A 19,903-nucleotide genomic window follows, 5' to 3' on the forward strand; every position below is an offset into this window, starting at 1 on the left:
ATAAGTGTGGAGCTTTATACACCCATACACAAGATTCTACTTGATGTAGCTTTCAGATTCCCTAGGACTCTGTTGAACCATAGACTCTGATACCAAGTTTTTAATGTCTCAAGACTGCACCCTGGGCATCACACGATGCCTACAATCCCAAAGGGCCATAAGCTAACCCACAATTGGTACCTTCTGTGAGCACTGAATAATAATAATACTGAAAACATATGCAAAAGTTAGGCTGAAATTTGCCATAAGGTTCATTAACTGAAAAAACAAATACAAAATACTAATAACAATACTGAAAAATTGAACATCTGTCTAAAATAGTCTAGTCTAAAAGCCTCTAACTATCTGAATATTGAGTTGATGGGACAAGTCCTCAACTAACTCTGACTGCTGAACATACTGAACTACTGGAATACTGAAACAAATAATTGTAATACCCTAAACTTTTTCTATCTTAATTTTATTCCTAGAATGTTAAGGGATGGCTTCCAAAATTAATAATATTTAATTAATATAGACTTTTATTAATTTCAATTATTCATTATATGGGAAATTTAATAAGATTTTCATCGATACCAAATTTACCCAAAACTGACACTCGGTGAAGAAGTTAGGGCATTTCTAGTAAGCAGTGGGCCAACTGGGCTGTCGCCGCATTGCGATGGAGAACAAATCAACATTAGGCAATTTCCAGTAGCTCATCGTGATTCCACCAAATCATGGTGAGAATAGTAATGAGAAGGCCACCGCATTGCGGTAGAGGCCAAATTGACGTTTCTTAAATTCCAGTGGGTCACCATGATTGTACTGCGTTATAGTGGGTATCGAGATAACACACTCACTGTATCACGGTGAAGCCTTAAATGGTGTTCCAATTACAGATTTTAAATTCCAAGGGTAGTTTGGTCTTTTGCCTACTCCCCCAAATCGTGAAAATAGATTATTAAAGGCATTAATAAGCAAAATATGCTCATTCTTGATCAATTTATCACAAGTAAAAACCCTAAGCTTCAACTTCCAACTTCAAGAATCCCCGAAAGTTCACCATTCTTCTTTCAAACTAGTTCAAATTTCAAGATTTCCAAGTTAAAAGCTCCAAGAGTCAACTTTCAAGGGCACAAATAGGACCTCAAAACCAAGCTTCTTCATCTATTTCATCATATAAGGTATGTGTGGTTTGAACAAGGATAAATCTTTTGTCCTTGTGCTCAAAAACTTTTTTTTTACTAAAGAATACATGATTTGTAAGTCAGGGATTACACCCACACCATCTCATTTTGAGTTTACAAATTTACAAGTGATTTGAATATTAAAGTGCATCTTATCTCATTTACTTATTCTTTGACTTGAAGATTTCTATTATGATTTGCACTTTCCTATTGTGAATTGATATTGATGAATGAATTTTAAGATAATTGTTGGGAATGATTCCTTATTATGAAATTCTGAATATTTAAGTACATATACTTTAAAACCCAAGTATGAATTTTGACATTTCAAAAGAGTATATTATCAGCATGCTTTGACAAGTAAGTATTTAGATTTTTAAAGAAAGATTGATCTTTGATCCTAAGCTAAGATAGGAATCCACATTATTCCTACAATTTATGATTTAAACCAAAGAGAAGCATAATTGTTTTAATTACGAACCCTTGTATTATTTTAAGGTGGATTTTCTAAAAGTTCTGAGCAATAAGTATGAGAGTAGTATTTAGCACCGAGTTGGGTATGATTCCAAGGTCTCATGCCCCAGAACTATGTACCACCATAGGTTTTTGATTTTCCCATAGTGATCTAAGATAGTGATCACTTAAGTTAAGGTTCTATTCTGATGGAAAGGGTAGAATAGCTCTCCTTAACGTGGGTAAGACATTGGACAACAAGTTAGCTCACTTGGTTTATGTTGGTTAGAAGAAACTCACAAGCCCAAAGTCCCTGAGTCCCTATGTCCCAAAGTTCCAAATTTCCAAAGCTCCCAAAGTCTCTAAGTTTCAAACAAAAAGAATGGTAGAAAAGATTTAGAAAATTAAGTGTAAAGGCTTACACATTTTACTCAGATTATACTTTACAAAAAGATGTTAGCTCCAGATTTTAGCTTTCAGATTTTTGATTTAAGAGTGAGTCCTTTCTACACTTAGATAATACGATGTACAAACATAACATAAGTACAATTTTTAGAACTAAATGTTATGACTCACTAGATTTATAAAGTTTGATTTGCTATGTATGACTTCAGTTTTTAGTATATCAGATATTTTAGCTTATGTAAGTCATCTAGATTTAGCATGCATTGTTTTACAAATTATGATGATGAGATAATGTTTTGCTTATGTATTTACCCCCATATACTTAGTACATCCTCTAAGTACTAATCCATATATACGTCTATGTGCTACATTGTCTTATAATGTATGTATGAGTTATAGCACACATCCATATTCAGATAGTTTGCAGCTTTCAGTCAGCAGGTGATGAGTCCTTTTGATTCAAGGGGTTGAGTCAGTTATATAGTTCGAGCAATATTTTATTTTTCTTTATTCAGTCGTATTGATTTGGGACAGTTGGGGGTCATGTCCCAGCTACCTATAGTCAATACTAGTAGAGGCTTCATAGATAGTTAGTAGAGTTAATGTATTTGAATCCAGTGTTGTTTTGTAAAAGCATAGTTGTAATTATATTAATACAAATTTGTAATGATCAAGTTTGGAAGAGATTTATGTTTTTCCATATTTTCTTCAGATTTAAGTGTTTTATTCAATTGCTTATGAGTTATACCAGTAGAAGGGTTGGCTTGGGATCACTTGTGACACTAAGCACCATGTGACATCTCGAGACCCATTTTTGGGGCATTATAAACTTGGTATCAATGCACATGGTTCAAGTGTCCTAGGGTGTCTGTGAAGCCATGTCTAATAGAGTATTATCGAATGGTATGGAGAAGTCTGTTCTTTTCTTCGAGAGGCTACAGGGTATTTAAGAAAAGTTTCCCTCCTTTCTTACTCTAGATCATGCAGTAAAGTTGTTCTCTCAGAAATTCCTATCTACTCATGTGTTGACCTAAAATTCTTTGTTTATGACTTATTCTTGAGACAACATAATTAGCAAGTTCCAAGTTCTACCAAGATGATGCTCTCAGATTTAGTATCAGTAAGTTCAGAAGTCGTATAAGGCGATTGAGAGAAGCTTGCCAGTGTTTTATAAGCTTCTTAAGTTGAAATTTTATTCTCATCCTTATGATTTGTCCTGGTAAGATAGAGTAAGATATGTACTCAGATTCCTCTTTATCCCTTTAATACAGATAGTGCTCATAAGAAGAGAGGGTATGAACCTAGATTATTGAATAGAGTTTGCATTCAAGGGATATCACAACCTGGAGTGTTATGATTCATAAGTAGTAGAACCTTCTTAAAGTTAAAAGTATGGGTATAAAAGTATAGTTCCAAGAAAGTGTAAATGATGATTGATAGAGAGTATCGAGATGAACTTATGAATGTTATCGAGATGTGTTAAGGTGTTAGATATGTCCTTGTGTTATAGTTAGTAGAGGGCGAAGAGAGATTTATCAGTTAAGGTGAAATGTTGTGTGCTTGAAGTACGGAAGGAGTCATTGATGGTATTTATTATGTTAGGAAGTATAGGATATCAATAGAAGTATTTGGTGGTTGAGCATTACTAATTTAAGTGTATGGATGGGTGAATAGTAGTAATGTGTATAAATAGTATGTGCTAATGGATTATAATAAAGAAATCCATAAGGTCATGATCGACTATTATTATTATAAGGCTTTAGTGTAATGGTGTATCTTGATGTTTCATTTTATAGATTCCAAGTGAGAATAGTATGTGAGATTGAGTGATTAATCATGGCTAGCTCTAGACATTAAGTTTGAACAGTGGATGATCATAAAGGTGGAAATAGTTATTTCTTGATTGATGGTGCTAGTTATATGGTAGTGATCTAGTAGGCTTGAACAGTGTATGCAAGAGTTTAAGTTGATTTATTTGAAACTTAGTATGATGATGCAAGTATGACGTAAAGGTGCCCAAAGTGATATGGGATTGCGTTATTTTTGAAGTTTATTAAGTATTGTGTGTGGTTAATAGTACCCTTGAGTGTTTAAGTTGAAAAAGGCTAGCTATTTTTTACATGGTGTTATTAGCAGATAAGTTGAGGAGCTATGGATAGTTAGTGTTGAGTCTTTTAAGTATGATTTTGATTTCTAGGATTATAGAAGTGTGGTTTTGGTAGGCTATGATTATGTTTCTAGGGAGGTAGATTTGTTTGGTAACGAGAGTGTAAATCTTTGATGATTATTATTAATGGTAAAAAGTTAAGAACAATATGTATCAAGAGGGTATTCAGGAATAAATTTAGTATAGTTTGTTAAAAGGTTGGGAATATCCATGTTAAGTGTTAGAATATAAGTTTAAATCTTTGAAGTTTGAGCGAATAGAGTATCAGGAAGATTCTAAGTTAGTAAGTGTTCAAGATATTATGTGATGACTAGTGGGGTTACAGAAAGATAGAATTGTACCTCAGAAGGAAGTATTAGAAATGGGTTTTACACTTTCAGGTGTAATCTTTCAGAGTAAGTTTATTATTTATGTGAATTATAGTATTTTAGACTTCAAAGTACAGTGAGTGTAGTTTAGTTTAGAGTTTAATAAGGGATTCCACAGACTTAGAGTAATGGCTTAACGCTAAGTGGGAGTGATGGAATGAGTAAATAAGTCAGGCTCTCAGATTTTAGTAGTAATGCCAGTGAGTTATAGAACATCAAAAAGTGAGGATGAAGCACAACCCATTCTTATTTTTGTATTTTCAGTTATCCCAATACCTACTCATGCCATACGTTTCAGTTCCATAATCATAGTTCATGTTCATGCAAATGATAAAGAATCATGTACTCTCCCAGTTCCTAATATGAGGAGTTCTAGTTCATTCAACAGTCGAAATCATATTCCATAAGTTATGAACTCCAAATTCGGTTCATGCAGCTCATGAATCATGTACTCAAGCTTTACAGGATGTTCAGTTTCAAGAACCCATGCAACACTCTCAACTATCAGCGAAAAAAATTCAAATTTTTATCATGTAAGACCTCAGACTAAATCTCTTTAATGAATCATGTCGTGAATACTCTATTCCTCAGGCCTTAGTAATATATCAAGTTATGCTTAGTATCCTTTCATATTTTGGGCCCTGGTATTCCACTAACCTTTCAATGAACTTCTCTTATGTCAAGACAATGATGATGAATAGCTATGTAGATGAGAGGAAGTAAATATGTTCTGTTAGGAAAAATAGTTGTATGCTTGTTTTATGTAATTCTATGAGTCTGAAGGAATATTGAGGTGAAGTTTTGTGTATGACTTGGTCAGTTGAGAATATTTTATGCGTGTCTTCCTAAGAATTTAATAGTGCATAGAAGTTGTCATTGATGGACGTATTAGAGAATATGAGAAGGATACTTTATGAGTGTTTGTTTAGAAGTGCAGATGTGGTTATGAAGATAGTCTTGAATGTCATGATTGGTATGTAAGAGGTTAAATTTAGTTGTTAAAATGGTATGAAGAATTATACTAGATGTGAGTAGCTATGACAGTGCTTGGGGTATTGAATTCATTGTTCAGATTAGTATTATGGAGTAGTTTTATGTGTAGCACCTTATGTGTTCGAGTTAGGATTGACCACGACGAGGGAATTTAGTTTAGTTAGACTTTAGTAGACGAATTTATCAATTCCATATGGAAATTATAAGTTAAATCGAGCAAGTATAGTTCTTGAGGGGAATAGTAGAGTTGAGAGAGAGTGTTTGAGAAGTGTTGCTAAGCTTGAAAGTACGAAGTTTCATTGCTTAAGGCCCTTAAATTCTATCTTGACTTAAGATTTATGGATCTAAGTTCCATGGGTACACTTGGGGCAATGTTGTAACCTCTTATCCAGAGGTCTTATTTAGATCATGCCCGGAGTTATTTTCTCCCTAATATCAATAGAAATTCCTAAAAGCGTGTTGGAGAAATACTCCATATAAGTATGATTCAATCTATATAGCCTACAATCTAGTTTAGCAATCAAGTAGATAAGCTCCTATAGATTTCCAACTTTCCATTTAGTCCTACTACCCAAAGTCCCACGACTAGGGCCATCCCAAGAGAAAATTTGTTCACTTTATGTACTTTGCGAATGTAGCTCAGTTCATGCATCATGCATCAGTTTCAGATTTATATATTAAGTAATGATTTTGTTCATAAGTATTCAATGATGCAACCCCCAGTGTATGATCTTAGACTCGTTGTCTCAATATCCGTGACTGCATTAAAATTACTTCATAGTTTTATGAGTATGATTTCATTATGAGCATAACAAGCGAATTCCAAACCCTCCGCATGAATTAGCTCCTTATAATAAGTAAAGGCAAGCTAGCTCAAAAATTAATTTCATGATAGAGGCTTCTAATGTTCCAGACTTGGTCTTGTAGATATATTCCCAGATGTGAATGTTCAGTATGTAACCTCAATTACCTTGTAATACCCCGAGTTTTGATGTCATAAACCTCTCATCTTTTCCTCACGAAATTAGATCCGGCCTAAAGTAATGGTTACTCATAAGTTGACTCCCTCGTTTCTATCTCAGCCATATAGCTATTTTCATGAGAATTCATACACTCGCAGACATTTTTAGTAGTTCATTATGTTTAAGATTTAGTCATTTGGTTTATTTCAGTAGTGCATACTAGTTATAGCCTTAGTTTTCAGCATCTCAGTTTTGCTAGCCACAATTAAGGACGAATGTTCCCACAGGGGAGATATTGTAATACCCTATACTTTTTCTAGCTTAATTTAATTCTTAGAATGTTAAGGGATGGCTTCCAAAATGAATAATATTTAATTCATATAGAATTTTCTAGATTTTGACTTTTCATTATGTGAGAAATTGAATAAGCTTTCCATTAATACCAAATTTGCCCAAAATCGACACTCGGTGGAGAAGTTAGGGCATTTTTAGTAAGCAATGAGCCAACTGGGCAGTCACCGCATCGCGATGTAGGCCAAATTTACATTCGTCAATTTCCAGTAGATCATCGCGATTCCACCACGTCATTATGAGAATAAAGATGAGATGGCCACCGCGTCACGGTAGATGCCAAATTGATGTTTGTCAAATTCAAGTGGGTCACCACATCATAGTGAACCTTAAAACGACAACTGTCTATATCCAGTACGTCACCGCAATTCCACCGCATCGCGGTGGTTATCATGATGACACACTCACCGCATCGTGGTGAAGCCGTAAACGACATTCCAGTTATGAATTTTAAATCCCAAGGGCAGTTTGGTCTTTTGCCTAGTCCCCCAAATCATGAAAACGTACGATTAAAGGCACTATTGAGCAAAATATGCTAATTCTTCATCAATTTCTCACAAGTAAAAACCATATGCTTCAATCTCCAACTTCAAGAATCCCCAAAAGTCCACATTTCTTCTTTCATAATAGTTCAAGTTTAAAGATTTCCAAGTCAAAAGCTCCAAGAGTCAACCTTCAAGGGCACAAATAGGACCTCAAAACCAAGCTTCTTCATCAAGTTCATCATATAAGGTATGTGGGGTTTTAATAAGGATAAATCATTTATTCTTGTGCCTAAAAACTTGAATTTTACTAAAGATTACATGATTTGCAAGTTAAGATTTACACCCAAACCATCTCGTTTTGAGTTTACAAATTTACAACTGATTTGAATATTGAAGTGCATCTTATCTCATTAACTTATGCTTTGACTTGAAGATTTCTATTATGATTTGTACTTCCCTATTGTGAATTGATATTGATGAATGAATTTTAAGATAATTGTTGGGAATGATTCCTTATTATGAAATTTTGAATATTTAAGTACATATGCTTTAAAACCCAAGTAGAAGTTTTGACATTTCAAGAAGAGTATATTATCAACATTCTTTGACAAGTAAGTATGTATATTTTTAAAGTAAGATTGATCTTTGATCCTAAGATAAGATAGGAATCCACATTATTCCTGCAGTTCATGATTTAAACCAAAGAGAAACATAATTGGTTTTAATTACAAACCCTTGTGTTATTTTAAAGTAGATTTTCTAAAAGTTCTGAGCAATAAGTATGGAAGAAGTATTTTGCATAGAGTTGGGTATGATTCCAAGGTCTCATGCCCCAGAACTACGTACCACCGTAGGTTTCTAATTTTCCCATAGTGGGCTAAGATAGTGATCACTTAAGTTAAGGATCTATTATAATTGAAAGGATAGAACAACTCTCCCTAATGTGGGTAAGGCGTTGGATTCCATGTCAGCTAACATGGTTTATGTCGGTTAGAAAAAACTCCCAAGCCTAAAGTCCCCGAGCCCCTAAGTCTCAAAGTTCCAAATTTCCAAATCTCCTAAAGTCTCTAAGTTTCCAACGAAAAGAATGATAGACAAGCTTTTAGAAAACTAAGTGTAAAGGCTCACAAGTTTTACTCAAATTATGATTTATAGAAAGATATTAGCTCCAGATTTTAGCTTTTAGATTTCTAATTTAAGAGTGAGTCCTTTCTATACTTAAATAATATGATTTACAGAAAGAACATAAGTACACATTTTAGAACTAAATGTTATGACTCACTAGATTTATAAAGTTTGATTTGCTATGCATGACTTCAGTTTTCAGAATTTCAGATATTTCAGCTTATGTGAGTCATTTACATTTAGCATGCATTGTTTTAGAAATTATGATGATGAGATAATGTTGTTTTTATGTATTCACCCCCATATACTCAGTACATCCTCAAAGTACTAATCCACATATACGTCTATGTGATATATTTTCTCTTAATGTAGGTACGAGTTGTAGCACGCATCCATATTCAGACAGTTTCCAACTTTCATTTAGCAGGTGATGAGTCCTTTGGATTCAAGGGCTCGAGTGAGTTATATAGTTCGACCAATATTTTATTTTTCTTTATTCAGTCGTATTTATTTTGGATAACTGAGGGTCATATCCCGGCTACGTATGGTCAATATTAGTAGAGGATTCATAGATAGTTAGTAGAGTTAATATATTTGAATCTAGTGTTGTTTTGTAAAAGCAGAGTTGTATTCATATTAATATAGATTTGTAATGATCAAGTTCGGAAGAGATATATGTTTTTCCATTATGTTTTTCCATATTTTCTTCAGATTTATGTGTTTTATTTAGTTGCTTATGAGTTATGCCAGTAGAAGGGTTAGCTTGGGATCACCTATGACCGTAAGCACCATGTGACATCTCGAGACCCATTTTTGGGGTATTACAAACTTTGTATCAAAGCACAAGGTTCAAGTGTCCTTGGGTATCTGTGAAGTAGTGTCTAGTACAGGCTTGCAGAATGGTACGAAGACGTCTATACTTTTCTTCTGGATGCTACAAGGCATTTAAGAAAAGTTTCCTCCTTTCATACTCTAGATCATGCAGTAAAGTTGTTCTCCCAAAAATTCCTGTCTACTTGTGTATTTCCCCAAAATTCTTCATCTATAAATTATTCTTGAAATAATATAATTAGCAAGTTCCAAGTCCTCCTAAGATAATGCTCTTAGATTTACTTTCAGTAAGTTAAAAAGTCGTATAAGGGGCTTGTGAGGAGCTCGCCAGTGTGTTATAATCTTCTCAAGTTGAAATTTTATCTTCATCCTTATGATTTATTCTGTTAAGATTGAGTAAGATGTGTATTCAGATTCCTCTTTATTCCTTTAATATAGATAAGGCTCATAAGAAGAGAGAGTATGAACCTAGATTATTGAATAAAGTTTGCATTCGAGGGATATCACAACCTGGAGTGTTATGATTCATAAGTACTAGAACCTTATTAGGGTTGAAAGCATGGGTTTAGAAGTGTAGTAAGAAGAAAGTGTGAATAATGATTGATAGAAAGTATAGAGATGAACTTATGAATGTTATTGAGATGTGTTAAGGTGATAGATATGTCCTTGTATATTAGTTTAGTGGAGGGTGAAGAAATATTTATTAGTGAAGGAAAATTGCTGTGTGCTTGAAATACGGAAGAAGTCATTGATGGTATTTGTTGTGTTAGGAAGGTATAGGATATCACTAGAAGTATCTGGTGGTTGAGTATTGTTAATTTAGGTGTATGGATGGGTGAATAGCTATAATGTGTAGAAGTAATATGTGCTAATGAATTATAATAAGGAAAACCGTAAGGTCATGATCAGTTATTATTATTATAAGGCTTTAGTGTAATGGTGTATCTTGATGTCTTATTTTATAGATTCCTAGTGAGAATAGTATGTGATATTGAGTGATTAATCATGGCTAGCACTAGACATTAAGTTTGAACAGTGGATGATCGTAAAGATAGAAATTGTGATTAATCATGGCTAGCACTAGACATTAAGTTTGAATAGTGGATGATCATAAAGGTGGAAATTGTGATTTCTTGGTTGGTGGTGCTAGTTATACGGAAGTGATCTAGTAGGCTTGAACAGTGTAAGCAAGAGTTTAAGTTGATTTAATCATAAATTAGTATGATGATGTAAGTATGATGTAAAGGTGCCCAAAGTGATATGGGGTTGCATTATTTTTGAAGTTTATTAAGTATTGTGTGTGGTTAATGGTACCGTTGAGTGGTTAAGTTGAAAAAGGCTAGCTATTTTGAACATGGTGTTATTAGTAGATAAGTTTAGGAGTTATAGATAGTTAGTGTTGAGTCTTTTAAGTATGATTTTGATTCCTACGATTATAAAAGTGTGATCTTGGTAGGTTATGATTATGTGTTTGGGGAGGTAGATATGTTTGCTAACGAGAGTGTATGTCTTTAATGATGTTTATTAAAGGTAAAAAGTTAAGAGTAGTATGTATTAAGAGGGTGCTCAGGAATGAAGTTAGTATAGTTTGTTAAAAGGTTGAGAATATCCATGTTAAGTGTTAGAATCTAAGTTTAAATCTTTGAAGATTAAGCGAATAGAAATGAGAGTTGATAATCTAAATGGTGTGAACTTAGGATGGAGTGATACTCATGAAGATTCTATGTTAGTAAGTGTTCAAGAAATTATGTGATGACTATGGGGGCTACAAAAAGATAGCGTTGTACCTCAGAAGGAAGTATTAGAAATGGGATTTACACTATTAGGTGTAATCTTTCAGCGTAAGTTTATTATTTGCATCTATTATTGTATTTTAGACTCCAGAGTACAGTGAGAGTAGTTTAGTTTAGAGTTTAATTAGGGATTCCACAGACTTAGAGGGATGGCTTAAAGATAAGGGGGGAGATGATGGATTGAGTAATCAAGTCAGGCTCTCAGATTTTAGTAGTAATGCCAGTGTGTTATAGAACATCAAAAAATGAGGATGAGGCTCAACCCATTCTTCTTTTAATATTTTCAGCTATCCCAATATCTACTCATGCCTTACGTTTCAGCTCTATGATCATAGTTCATATTCATGACTATGATAAAGAATCATGTACTCTCCTAGTTCCTAATGTGAGGAGTTCTAGTTCATTAAACAGTCGTAATCACATTCCACAAGTTATGAACTCCAAATTTAAGTCATGCAGCTCATGACTCATGTAGTCATGCTTTATAGTTATTAACTCCAATTTCAGATTTGTATCTTGTACGCCCTCAGACTAGATCTCTTTAACGAATCCATGTCGTGAATGCTTTATTCCTCAGGCCTCTGTAAAGTATCAACTTATGCTTAGTATCCCTTCATATTTTGGGCCCAGGTATTCCACTAACATTTCAATGACCTTCTCTTAGGTTAAGACAACGATGAAGAATAACTATGTAGATGGAGAAAGTAAATGTGTTATGTTAGGAAAGATTGTTGTATGCTTGTTTTATGTAATTCTATGAGTCTGAAGGAATATTGAAGTGAAGTTTTGTGTATGACTTGGTCATTTTAGAATATTTCACATGTGTCTTCCTAAGAATTGAATAGTGTATGAAATTTGTTATTGATGGACGTATTAGAGAATATGCGAAGGATTTTAAGAGTGTTTGTTTAGCAGTGCAGATGTGGTTATGAAGATAGGCTTGAATGACATAATTGGTATGTAATAGGTTGAATTTAGTTGTTAAAATGGGACGAAGAACTATATTAGAGGTGAGTAGCTATGACAGTGCTTGGGGTATTGAATTCATGGTTCAAATTAGTGTTATGGAGTAGTTTTATGTGTATCACCTTGTGATTTAGCATTAGGCTTGACCACGATGAGGGAATTTAGTTTAGTTTGACTTTAGTAGATAGATTTATCAATGCTATGTGGGAATTATAAGTTGAATCGAGTGAGTATAGTTTTTGAGAGGAATAGTATAGTTAAGAGAGAGTGTTTGAGAAGTGTTGCTAAGCTTGAAAGTACGAAGTTCCTTTGTTTAAGGCCCAGAATTTCTATTCTGACTTATGATTTATTGATCTAAGTTCCATGCTATAGACTTGGGGCAATGTTTTAACCTCTTATCAGAGGTCTTGTTTAGATCATGCCTGGAGTTCTTTGATCCCTAATATCATTAGAACTTCCTAAAAGATTGTTAGAGAAATATGCCATATAAGTATGATTCAATCCATATAGCCTGTAATCCAGTTTAGCAATCAAGAAGATAAGCCCCTATAGATTTCAATTCCATTTAGTCCTACTACCCAAAGTCCCGCGAATAGGGCCATCCTAAGAGGAAATTTGTTCGCTTAATGTACTTTACGAATAGAACTCAGTTCATGCATCATGCATCAGTTTCAGATTCAGATATTAAGTAATAATTCTGTTCATAAGTATTTAGCGATGCAGTCGTAGAAAAGTTCAGTAGCTCATTATGTTTAAGATTCATTTATTCGGTTTATTTCAGTAATGCATGCCAGTTATAGCCTTTCCAGTATCTAAGTTTTTCTAGGCATATTTGAGGACAAATGTTCCCAAGGAGGAGATATTCTAAAACCCCATACTTTTAATAGCTTAATTTCATTCCTAGAATGTTAAGGGATGGCTTCCAAAATAAATAATATTTAATTAATATAGAATTTTCTTGATTTCAAGTTTTCATTATGTGGGAAATTGAATAAGCTTTCCATCGATACCAAATTCACCGAAAACCGACACTCAGTGAAGAAGTTAGGGAGTTTTTAGTAAGTAGTGTGCCAACTAGGAAGTTGCTGCATCACGATGGAGGCCAAATCGACATTAAACAATTTCCAGTAGTTCATCACAATTCCACCACATTGTGGTGAGAATAGAGATGAGAAGGCCACCGCATCGCGGTAGATGCCAAATAAACATTTGTCAAATTCTAGTGGGTCACCGCGATTGCACCGCATCATGGTGAACCTCAAAATAATAATTTTCTATATCCAGTAAGTCATCGCTATTCCACCGGTTCGTGGTGGGTATCGCGATGATACACTAACCGCATCATGATAAAACCTTAAACAACATTCTAGTTACGGATTTTAAATCCGAAGAGCAGTTTGGTCTTTTGCATACTCCCCCAAATCGTGAAAACAGACGATTAAAGGCATTATTGAGCAAAATATGCTCATTCTTCATCAATTTCTCACAAGTAAAAACCCTAAGCTTCAATCTCTAACATAAAAAATCCTCAAAAGTCCACCATTCTTCTTTCAAACTAGTTCAAGTTTCAAGATTTCCAAGTCAAAAGCTCCAAGAGTCAACCTTCAAAGGCACAAATAGGACCTTAAAATGAAGCTTCTTCATGTAGTTCATCATATAAGGTATATGGCATTTGAAAAAGGATAAATCTTTCGTCCTTGTGACAAAAAACTTGATTTTTATTAAAGATTACATGATTTGCATATTAGGATTTACACCCAAACCATCTCATTTTGAGTTTACAAATTTACAAGTGATTTGAATATTAAAGTGCATGTTATCTCATTTACTTATGCTTCTACTTGAAGATTTCTATTATGAATTGCACTTCCCTATTGTGAGTTGATATTGTTGAATGAATTTCAAGATAACTATTGGGAATGAAGCTTTAATATGAAATTTTAAATATTTAAGTACATATGCTTTAAAATCTAAGTATGACTTTTGACATTTCTAGAAGAGTATATTAGCAGCATGCTTTGACCAGTATTTAGAATTTTAAAGAAAGATTGATCTTTGATCCTAAGCTAAGATAGAAATCCACGCTATTCCTACAGTTTATGATTTAAACCAAGGCGAATCATAATTGGCTTTAATTATGAACCCTTGTGTTATTTTATGGTGGATTTCCTAAAAGTTCTGAGCAATAAGTATGGGAATAGTATTTAGCATCGAGTTGGGCATGATTCTAAGGTCCCACGCCCCAGAATTATGTACCATCATAGGTTTTTTATTTTCCCATAGTGGGGTAAGATAGTGATCACTTAAGTCAAGGATCTATTTTGATGGAAAGGGTAGAACAGCTCTGCCTAATGTGGGTAAGGCGTTGGACTCCATTTCAGCTAACATGGTTTATGTCGGTTAGAAGAAAATTCCAAGCCCAAAGTCCCCGAGCCCTTAAGTCCCAAAGTTCCAAATTTCCAAAGCTCCCAAAGTCTCTAAGTTTCTAAGGAAAAGAATGATAGAAAATCTTTTAGAAAACTAAGTGTAAAGGCTCATAAGGTTTACTCAAATTATGCTACACAGAAAGATATTAGCTCCAGATTTTATCTTTAAGATTTTCAATTTAAGAGTGAGTCGTTTCAACACTTAGATCATATGATTTACAGACAGAACATAAGTACAACTTTTTGAACTAAATGTTATGACTCACTAGATTTATAAAGTTTGATTTGCTATGCATGACTTCAGTTTTCAGTATTTCAGATATTTCAGCTTATGTAAGTTATTTACATATAGCATGCATTGTTTTATAAATTATAATGATGGGATAATGTTTTGCTTATATATTTACCCCCATATACTCAGTACATCTTCAAAGTACTGATCCACATATACGTCTATGTGCTAATTATTTCATGATGTAGGTATGAGTTGTAGCACACATCTATATTTAGACAGTTTGCAGCTTCAAGTCAGCAGGTGATGAGTCTTTTTGATTCAAGGGCTCAAGTCAGTTATACATTTCGAGCAATATTTTTTTTCTTTATTCCATCATATTAATTTTGGATAGTTGGAAGTACATATTAGCACTGATTGAACCCAAGGATGGGAACACACACTGTTAGATGAGGGTGTGATTCTTAGAAGTCATCCTTGTATTCCAGAACTATGTATCCAACATAGGTTGAGATATCGACATTGCCAGATAAGGGTTGATGAGGTGGATAAGCACTGTCAGATGAGGTCCCCACCATTTTATTTTAGGGACACTGTCAGATGATTATTACTTTATTAACTCATTAATATTTTTATTTGTTGGTGTTAGTTGGGGAATGTCCCATCAAATTCTTATTCAGACAGTTCAGTTATGATTTAGAGGCTTTTCAGACTACAGTATGTTCAGACAGTTTATTTCAGTTGTTTTGGGTATTTCATACCCCACCTAGATGTTATATTTTTATCAGATATTATATCTTAGTGTTGAACCTTATGGCCTTTCAGTTTATGTTTCTGTATTATACAGTATATTATAAAGTATACAGGTATGAATATCAGTCATGGGTTAGCTTGTGGTCCTTCTGGGTCATAAGAACTATGTAGCATTCTGGGTACCAGATTCAGGGAGTTACATTAACCAAGTTAGGTTCTCAAATTTTATTATTAATGCCAGTGTGTTATAGAACATCAAAAAGTGAGGATGAGGCTCAACCCATTCTTATTTTAGTATTTTCAGTTATCCCAATACCTACTCATGCCTAATATTTCAATTCCATGATCATATTTCATGTTCATGCATATGATAAAGAATCATGTACTCTCCCAGTTCCTAAAATGAGGAGTTCTAGTTCATTCAACAGCCGAAATCACATTTCATAAGTTATGAACTCCAAATTCAGTTCATGCAGCTCATGACTCATGTACTCATGCTTTACAGTATATTTAGTTTCAAGTACCCATGCAACATTCTTAATGATCAGCGAAAAAAATTCAGATTTGTAGCACGTATGTCCTCAGACGAGATCTCTTTAAAGAATCCATGCCGTGAATGCTCTATTCCTCAGTCCTAAGTAAAGTATCAAGTTATGCTTAGTATCCCTTCATATTACGGGCCCTGGTATTCCACTAACCTTTCAATGAACTTCTCTTAGGTCAAGACAACGATGATGAATAACTATGTAGATAAGAGAAAGTAAATGTGTTATGTTAGGAAAGATTGTTGTATGCTTGTTTTATATAATTCTATGATTTTGAAGGAATATTGATGTGAAGTTTTGTGTATGACTTGGTCAGTTTAGAATATTTTATGTGTATTTTCCTAATTATTCAATAGTGCATGGAAGTTGCTATTGATGGACATATTAGAGAATATGAGAAGGATGCTTTATGAGTGTTTGTTTAGAAGTGCAGATTTGGTTATAAAGATAGGCTTGAATGTCATGATTGATATGTAAGAGGTTGAATTTAGTTGTTAAAATGGCACGAAGAATTATACAAAAGTTGAGTAGCTATGACAGTGATTGGGGTATTGAGTTCATGGTTCAGATTAGTATTATGGAATGGTTTTATGTGTAGCACCTTGTGATTTCGAGTTAGGCTTTACCATGATGAGGGAATTTAGTTAAGTTAGACTTTAGTCGATGGATTTATCAATGCCATGTGGGAATTATAAGTTGAACCAAGAGAGTATAGTTTTTGAGAGGAATAGTATAGTTTAAAGAGAGTGTTTGAAAAGTGTCGCTAAGCTTGAAAGTAAGAAGTTACATTGCTTAAGGCCCATAAATTCTATCATGACTTATAATTTATAGATCTAAGTTCCATGCTATAGACGGGGGGCAATGTTGTAACCTTTTATCCAAAGGTCCTGTTTAGATCATGCCTGAAGTTCTTTATTCCCTAATATCATTAGAACTTCCTAAAAGATTTTGGATAAATACTCTATATAAGTATGATTCAATCCATGTAGACTGCAATCCAGTTTAGCAATCAAGCAGATAAGCTCCTATCTATTTCCAACTTTCCCTTTAGTCCTACTACCCAAAGTCCCGCGAGTAGGGCCATCCTAAGAGGAAATTTCTTCAATTTATGTACTTTATGAATACAACTCAGTTCATGCATCTTGCATCAGTTTTAGATTTAGATATTAAGTCATGATTCAGTTCAAAAGTATTCAGTGATGCAGTACCCAATGTATGATCTTAGCCTTATTCTCTCAGAATTTGTGACTGCATAAACTATTACTTTGCAGTTCTATAATTATGATTGCACCATGAGCACAACAAGCAAATTCTAAACCCACAACATGAATTAGCTCCTAATAATAAGTAAAGGAAAGCCAACTCAGAAATTAATATCATGATAGAGGCTTCTAATGTTCCAGACTTAGGCTTTTAAATGTATTCCTAGATGTGAATGTTTAGTATGTAACCTTAGTTACATTAGTATAGTACTCTCAGCTTAATCAATATTATTCGTGGACAAACGATCCCAAGGGGGAGGTATTGTAATACCCCAAGTTTTCATTTCATAAATCTCTCATCATTTCCTCATGAAATCAGATCCAGCCTAAAGTAATGGTTACTCATAAGTTGACTCCCTCATTTCTATCTCAGCCATAAAGCTATTTGCATGAGAATTCATGCACTCGCAGACAAGTTCAGTAGCTCATTATGTTTAAGATTCAGTCATTCTATTTATTTTAGGAGTGCATTATAGTTATAGCCTTAGTTTTCAGCATCTCAATTTCGCTAGCCACATTCAAGGACGAATGTTTTCAAGGGGCAGCTTTTATAATACCCCATACCTTCTCTAGCTTAATTTCATTCCTAGAATATTAAGAGATGACTTCCAAAGTTCTAAATTTCCAAAGCTCCCAAAGTCTCTAAGTTTCAAAGAAAATGAATGATTGAAAAGATTTTGGAAAACTAAGTGTAAAGGCTCACAAGTTTTACTTAGATTATGATTTAAAGAAAGATATTAGCTCCAGATTTCATCTTTTAGATTTTCGATTTAAGAGTGAGTCCTATCTACACTTAGATAATATGATTTACAGATAAAACATAAGTATAACTTTTAGAATTAAATGTTATGACTCACTAGATTTTCAAAGTTTGATTTGCTATGCATGACTTTAGTTTTTAGTATTATAGATATTTCAGCTTATGTGAGTCATTTACATTTAGCATGCATTGTTTTACAAATTATGATGATGAGATAATATTTTGCTTATGCATTCACCCCTATATCTCAGTACATCCTCATAGTACTGATCCACATATATGTTTATTTGCTAAATTTTCTCATAATGTTGCTACGAGTTATAGCACGCATCCATATTTAGACGGTTTACAACATCCAGTCAGTAGGTGATGAGTCTTTTTGATTCAAGGTATCGAGTCAGTCATACAGTTCGAGCAATATTTTATTTTTCTTTATTTAGTCGTATTGATTTGGAATAGTTGGGGCTCATGTCCCGGCTACCTATAGTCAATACTAGTAGAGGATTCATAGACAGTTAGTAGAGTTAATGTATGTGAATTGAGAGGTCTTTTGTAAAAGTAGAGTTGTAATTATATTAATACAGATTTGTAATGATCAAGTTTGGAAAAGATTTATGTTTTTCCATATTTTCTTCATATTTATGTGTTTTATTCAATTGCTTATGAGTTATGCCAGTAGAAGGGTTAGCTTTAGATCACTTGTGACCCTAAGCACCGTATGACATCTCGAGACCCATTTTTGGGGCATTACAAACTTGGTATCAAAGCATAAGGTTTGAGTGTCCTAGGGTGTTTGTGAAGCTGTGTCTAGTAGAGTCTTGTGGAATGGTATGGAGATGCCCGTACTTTTCTTCGAGAGACTACAAGGTATTTAAGAAAAGTTTCTCTCTTTTCATACTCTAGATCGTGCAGTAAAGTTGTTCTCTCAGAAATTCCTATCTACTTATGTGTTACCCCAAAATTCTTCATCTATGACTTATTCTTGAGATGACATAATTAGCAAGTTCCAAGTCCTCCCAAGATGATGCTCTCAGATTTACTATCAGTAAGTTTAGAAGTCATATAAGGGGATTGAGAAGATCTCGCCAGTGTGTGATAAGCTTCTCAAGTTGAAATTTTATCCTTATCCTTATGATTTGTCCTGTTAAGATAGAGTAAGATATGTATTCTGATTCCTCTTTATCCCTTCAATATAGATAGTGCTCATAAGAAGAGAGAGCATGAACCTAGATTATTGAATAGAGTTTGCATTCGAGGGATATTACAACCTAGAGTATTATGATTCATAAATAGTAGAACCTTCTTAAATTTGGAAGTATGGGTATAGAATATAGTGATAAGAAAGTGTGAATGATGATTGATAGAAAGTATAGAGATGAACTTATAAATTCTATTGAGATGTGTTATGGTGATAGATATGCCCTTGAGTTTTAGTTCCGTGGATAGTGCAGAAAGATTTATTAGTTAAGGTGAATTGCTGTATGTTAAAGTACGAATGGAGTCATTGATTGTATTTGTTGTGTTAGGAAGGTATAGGATATCAATGGAAGTATCTGGTGGTTGAGTACTGTTAATTTAAGTATATGGATGGGTGAATAGTAGTAATGTGTAGAAGTAGTATGTGCTAATGGATTATAATAAGGAAAACCATAAGGTCATAATCAATTATTATTATTATAAGGCTTTAGTGTAATGGTGTATCTTGATGTCTTATTTTATAGATTCCAAATGATAATAGTATGTAAGATTGGGTGACTAATCATGGCAAGCACTAGACATTAAGTTTGAACAGTGGATGATCATAAAGGTGCAAATAGTGATTTCTTGGTTGATGGTGCTAGTTATACAAAAGTTATC

The sequence above is a fragment of the Capsicum annuum genome, chromosome 12 (genome assembly GCF_002878395.1).
Source record: "Capsicum annuum cultivar UCD-10X-F1 chromosome 12, UCD10Xv1.1, whole genome shotgun sequence".
Classification (NCBI taxonomy): Eukaryota; Viridiplantae; Streptophyta; class Magnoliopsida; order Solanales; family Solanaceae; genus Capsicum; species Capsicum annuum.